Source organism: Cannabis sativa, chromosome 3 (genome assembly GCF_029168945.1).
Source record: "Cannabis sativa cultivar Pink pepper isolate KNU-18-1 chromosome 3, ASM2916894v1, whole genome shotgun sequence".
Classification (NCBI taxonomy): Eukaryota; Viridiplantae; Streptophyta; class Magnoliopsida; order Rosales; family Cannabaceae; genus Cannabis; species Cannabis sativa.
In genome coordinates this window covers 33,337,997-33,344,636 of record NC_083603.1, presented here as the reverse complement: position 1 = coordinate 33,344,636, position 6,640 = coordinate 33,337,997, and the positions used below count along the sequence as shown (strand labels likewise).

At 33.1% G+C, this 6,640-nt stretch overlaps 1 long non-coding RNA gene across 1 annotated transcript; it reads left to right on the top strand.

Annotated features, from left to right (window-relative positions):
- The first annotated feature begins 788 nt into the window (after positions 1–788).
- On the top strand, positions 789–4,554 carry LOC133035715 (uncharacterized). The gene is made up of 5 exons (XR_009686845.1): positions 789–2,899; positions 3,385–3,636; positions 3,746–3,944; positions 4,202–4,393; positions 4,478–4,554. It is a non-coding gene; the product is annotated as an uncharacterized LOC133035715 (long non-coding RNA).
- The last annotated feature ends 2,086 nt before the right edge of the window (positions 4,555–6,640 follow it).

Here is a 6,640-nt window from a genome sequence, read left to right as displayed (position 1 = left end):
TGGTATCTCAATCATAGTGTGTAAGACTGTGGAAAATCAACCAACAAGAAGGAGAATCAGCGTCAAAGGAAGGAGAGAAAGAGATCCAGGTTTAGATATTGATAATGCTCTGCTACAGAAAGGAATCAAGGGCTAGATATCTAAACGGAATGAGTCATTATATTCTGCTGCACCCAATGTAAGGTTTTCTTAAACTCTTATGTGTTTATTTCATTGTTTTAGAATTCATATTAGGGTGTTAATGAAACATACTTGTTAGTAAATCTAGATCCTGGTAAAATATTTCCAACAAAGCATACATACCCTTCTGGTCAGCCTCGATCCTGTCCAACCTCCCCACTAATTCACTGTACTCGGCACCACCAAGCCTTGATGAAGATGGAACACTCGGCTAAGGGTCTGAACCAGTGGCCTAAAAAAATATATACCAAAAAAATACGGTGAGCATACGGTAATACCACAATGTAAAAAATATAACAGAACAAAAAGAAAAAAAACAATCAAGTTATACAATCATAAAAAAAAATTCTAAAAATTGGAACCTGAGTCTGTGGTACCTGAGTATCTGCCTCAGCCTTTGTGTCATCCACACCATCATCAACCAGGTTTTCCACACCATCGTAAGAGATGGTCCTCACATATGCCTCCTCTTCTGTCTGTGGAAGTAGCCCTTTCACCACTTCAAGATGCTGTTTAAGGTTCAAAAAAATATAGAGTAAAACGATTTAGCATTTATTACAAGCATTTATGTTAAATAATTACTCTAAACATAAGTGAAACTCATACCCGTCTAGAAACACTACAAGAAAGGGGACCTTTTATCCCACTTTTTTAGTTAACAAAAATAAAAAAATGGGATAAAAGATATATTGAGACTTTTTATCCCACTTTTAGATTTGGCTCCTCAAATATGCAACAAATATTTTTTTAGACAAGGGCTCTGTTTGGTAGAAAGTTAAAAAAAAAATATTAAAGGCAAAAAAATAATTTCAAGATTTGATTTTTATGAGTTTGCCAAACAGGGGATAAATTTTTTTAGGGAAACCTTTTATCCCAGTTATTAGTTAAAAACCGGGATAAAAGGGTTTAGTGTGAAACCCTTTTATCCCGGTTTTAACTAAATAACCGGGATAAAAAGTCATCCCTAAAATCCCAAACGTCAACCTATCGATCGACATAACAGCTAGCTCGACGTACAACCCCCAAGTCCCAACCCAGAAACCCTCTCGCCCAAACCCAGAAACCCTCGCCCAAACCCTCACGCAAACCCTCTCGCCCAAACCCTCTCGTCTAAATCCTCGCCCAAACCCAGAAATTAACCCTCGCCCAAACCGACATTGGCGGCGCCGTAGAAGATAACGCCTCCCGTTTGGTCTTTATTCCCAGGTTTGCTCTTTCTTTTTATTTCTTTCTATTTTCTTACTTTATTTTATCTGTTGTTGTTGTTGCTGTTTCTTTTCATATATTGGGCCTGCTGTTTCTATTTTCTTTCTTTTTCATTTGTTTCAAAACTCCATTAACAACACATTTTCTCCTACTCTTAACCCCATACTAAAGACTATTCTCATTCCAACATAAAACATTTCACCAGTTGGGAAGCTTGGAGAGAAGTTACTGAATTGTTTTAAGGTATTGACATATCTCAGGGCCTTCAAATTCTTGAGTTGTTTATTAGTAAAGGTTTACTTACTTTCTCTTTTGTGTTTTATGGCTCTTAATAATTATATCATATGATAATAGAAGAATTAATTTATGTGTTGCCTTGCTGTTTATTTTTTTTTTTTTTGTCTAGAGAGTAGAGACTCTACTATAATGTGATTACTACTACTTTATCTCTGATAGATTTTTTACTTTTGACAATAAACTGATATGAACACTAACATTATAATTTGCAAAGTATGCACTTGAGAAAAGTCTGTTCTGTTGTTGTTGGGGTTCCTTAGAAATTTCTTATTGCATTAGTGAATACTGAATAGTCAACTTTAGCAGTCCTTTTTAATTTTATTACTGTGATTAATTGGGTGAAACCATAAAAATGAGTGATCTTTATCTTTTGATTGTGTATGGAGGAAGATGTTGTATCAAAATAAGAGATTATTATGTGTTTGGTGCTGCTAATAGTAAGTTATATTGAGCTAAATTATTCTTTTTCTTCTATCTATCTATGTTTTGCAAATAAATTTTGGACTTCAAAACTAGCATCTTTGATAACAGAGTGGAGGACTGAAACATTTTTAGAGTCTTCAATGTGAATGCCATCAGTATTGGGACTTAGAGCAGGAGAGTTTATAGAAACAGAGTCAACTTGACTTGACAACTTGTATATGCCATCAATATATTGTTTTGTATATGTTAGTGTTTGTTACAGTAAAACCATTATAAATTAAGAACTTTATGACTTGACAACTTGACAAAATTATAATTTGATCGAGGCTATTAATTTATCAAGGCTATTTTGTATAATTATTTGTGTTGTAATGGTGTTGATGATGATGATGATTATTATTTTGTATAATAAATTACAGATGTAATTAACATTATTATTAAATCATTTTTATTTACAAAAGTGGTAATATAGGTTTTAGAAATAATTTTAGTGATCAAGTCTAACTATCAAAAATTAACATTTATTTTTCTTATGGCACTCATTGTTTTGTTAACAACAATTTATTTACTTAGCTAACATTGGTTTATGTAATAGTTAGTAATCAATAGTCCTTGAAAAAGTCATTTTGAATGTGATGCAGCAGAAACTAATAAAATAAAATTAATAAAATTACAATTAGCTTATTATAAATATATATATATTTATTAGTAGATTAATTTAATTTAATTTAATTACAACAGATGATGAGAGAAAGGTGAAGTTTCTGAAAAGCTTTCGAGGAGCTAAGACGAGGTTGGTTCTGTTCGCTGATATTTACACCTTATTTTACTAATTATAAAGCTATTAGAGGAGTTTGAATATGTTAGATATTCATCCATAGTGAAGTAGATTATGCGATATAAATGTACTGCGGTCGGATGGGTGACAATTATTATATTGTTAAATGCTATTTTGATTATTTTTTCTTGTTATCTCATTTACTTGCGTGCATTGTTAGACAGTTATTAAATTGGGAAATGTTGTAGAAATAGGAGAAACTATGGCCAATTTTTTTTAGGATTCTTAAATGAACATGTGTTTTAATATTTAATTACTAAGTGTGCTTAGGATTTTTCTAGCAACTTGTAAATTTTTTATTTCAATCTTGTTTGTTAGGAATTTTTATTTTTAGTTTACTAATAATGTGTTAATATAAATGATGTTTAGTGAGTAAGTATTATGTTTTCAGTATGATGTTTCCTACTAAATGATTTGATTAATTTGTGTATCTCTTGTAGATGACAAAGCAAAAGGATGCAAATAAGCCAAAAGGACGAGGCAGGACAAAAAAGAATGACATCAACAATCTGAAAGCTCAAGGACGCAAGACAAAACTAGAGTGGAATGAGAAATGAGAACCTATAGGAACAGCATATGCAGATATGCAATCATGGATTGGGGTTAAAGCAAGATCTACAGTCCCTCTAAATTATGATGATTGGAGACATGTAGATTCGAAACTCAAGGGGAAAATATGGAAAGACACATACGTAAGACTTAAATTTTGTATGTATATATTTCAACACATTTAATTCAACACTGTTAATGGGTACTAATCAATTCTTGATTCCACTAAATCTTATGAGAAATTCATTGCAGAGGTTCTTGACAAGACTCATATTTCTCTTCAGGCCATGTTCTTGGAATATATGAGAGTAAAAGGTAAAAATGAGTTTGTGAGGGTTCCTGTCAACCCATCCTTATTCTACCGAGTTCACATCTACATAACTTCCGAAGATGTCATACAAGTGGCCACCCAAGATGAACTTACGGGTTCAGCTATGTTATTTGGACTAAGGTATCTCATTAACTTTGATTAATATATCATATAGTCATATATTATGTTAGTGGAGTTTGAATATCTTAGATATTCATCCTTCATCCGTAGTGAATTAGGTTACGGGTTTGATTGATCGTGTGGAGATATAAGGAAAAACTCTACCCATTTGTTGTATTGCTATGCACTTAAAAAAATTTCGGGAATGTTATGGAAATAAGCGAAACTCGCCTATTTTTTTTAGGACTCTATTTGATTTTTTTTTCTTTTTTAAACAGATGCATTTGGGAAAATTTAAATCAAAGACAAATATTAGTTCAAATGCTATTGTATTTGGCAAAAATGGACCGGAGATATGGACCTTTGCTTGTCCAAAGCAACCATACAATTACGAATGTGGTTACTATGTACTAACTTACATTCGTGATATGCTTCAACATTCAAATCCTATTACAGCCATAAAAGCAAAAGTAAGTATATCCTCATTTTTACTATAAATACAAACATATAAAAGTACTATCTTCTTAATTAGTTTTATTTTTTTAATTTGACAGTTTGGCGGTCTATCCCAATATTTTGAGGACGATCATCTCTTACCGCTTCGACAACAGTGGTTAAGTCAATTGCTTCCTTTGATATATAAAAATTAACTAGTAGTCTTTTATTGTATTTTTTTAGACAATGTGTTGTATTTAATTTAGAGATTTATGCATAATATGTAACGTGTTATTTAGAATTGAACTTACAAATTATTATTGTTGTTATTAAAAATGATATTAATCATTTATTTTTAATTAAGTTTTTTTTATATATAATTATAAAAATAAAAATTATATTTATTATTATTGAAAAAAAATAAATGAAATGACATGTAATAAAATTAAAAGAAAAAAATAAAAAACCTATACATTTCAAATTAAAGGTGACTTTTTATAAAAAAAAAATGGGATAAAAGGGTACTTTTTATCCCACTTTTTTCATCAAAAGTGGGATAAAAAGTACCCTTTTATCCCACTTTTCTCTAAAAACCGGGATAAAAGGGGTACTTTTTATCCCGGTTTTTTAAATACCTTTTATCCCACTGGCATATATCCCGGTTTTCATATTAGCGAAAACCGGGATAAAAAGCCTTAAAAACCGGGATAAAAGGCCTTTCCTTGTAGTAGTGAAAATAATGCACTGAGGTCTTTCTTCCCTATATCACCCTTGCTCGTCCAGCTAAGCATCATGGGAAACTAAATCCCATGATTCGTGTCATACCTCTTCCCAACCTCTAAAATGGCCTCATACGCCCAATATTGTACTGCAGGTGCGGAACCATAAGCTGTGTATTTGCACTCATGCTGAACATCCAAACTCAGCTTCTTCTCGTAGTTGGCCTTCTGTTTCAACATGTCCTTTTGAAGCAAGTGCATAAGTCTGGAGAATGACTGCTTCCCGAAGGAATCTAGAAGAAGAACTCGAGATCTTCGACATATCTAAGTATGTCAGGCGTAATCAACGCGTTAGCCTCACGACCCAGAAGCACTGCCTCAACAAATAAGCACAAGCCAAGCTTGTACAAGTCTTCTGGGTTCTGACAGTTTGTGAACCTATCTTGGAGTGCTTCTGTCTTCACACTATCAGACTGGTTGAAATATCTGTTGATCAATTGGTCTGACCCTAAGCGAGCAACCTGTGCAGCCTTCTCCTCTTCTGTTGGCCCCGAGGAGAAGTCCAGGCCTGTAATGAGGGCAAACTCAACAACTCCGAACCTGAGCTCCTTCTGACCAATGTAAAACTGCATTTTCAACTCCTCTTGAGCATCAACCTTCATCTTGTGCAACATCAGTTGCTGAAATAACACCCAGGAGAATGTCAGGGGTTGTGCATTCCAAAAGTTGCCGAAACGGCTTTCTTTCGCCGTGTTATTCAAATTGTACTCCTCAAACCGAGACTTGATTTTTGGAAAATTTCTCGTGCCTCTATATGTCACACGACCAGTAAAATGTTTGGGTGCTGGAATTATGAGTCTGGGAGCCATCTGAAAAAATAAATTACAAAGCAATAGTACTGTCAAAAATTAAAAAAAGGTCGACACAACATCGACATCATGTCGATATTCTGTCGACATTATCAAACAGTAAGAAACTACATAATTTTGTTGACAAAATATCGACATACCGTCGACAACCTATCAATATTATCACACAGCAAACACAGAAGCAATTAAATTAAATTGTCAACAACATGTTGACATACTGTCGACATGCTGTCGATATTCCAAGTGAATGATCACACCAATTAAGCAATACAAAATTGTGGACAATATGTCGACATACTGTCAATATTCTAAGTGAATGGTCACACTAATTAAGCAATACAAAATTGTCGACATCATGTTGACATGAGGTCGATATTATGAAACAGAAAGTAATTAAGTCATATTGTCGACAACATATCGACATAATGTTGACAAATTATCGACATTTTAGGTCAAAATTTTTAATCTAATTAAGTCGACATCCTATCCATACACCTACGACATCCTATCGATATACATTAACAACACAGACAATTCTAATGGTTAAACTACTTTCAATTTTTGTCGACATTATATCGATAACCTATCGATATCTCATCGTTAACTTTGTTTGAACAAATAGACACCATTGATGAACACGCAGAAAAACATCCAGATTTGCATACACAATCTAAAACAATCTAATCTAAAGAAC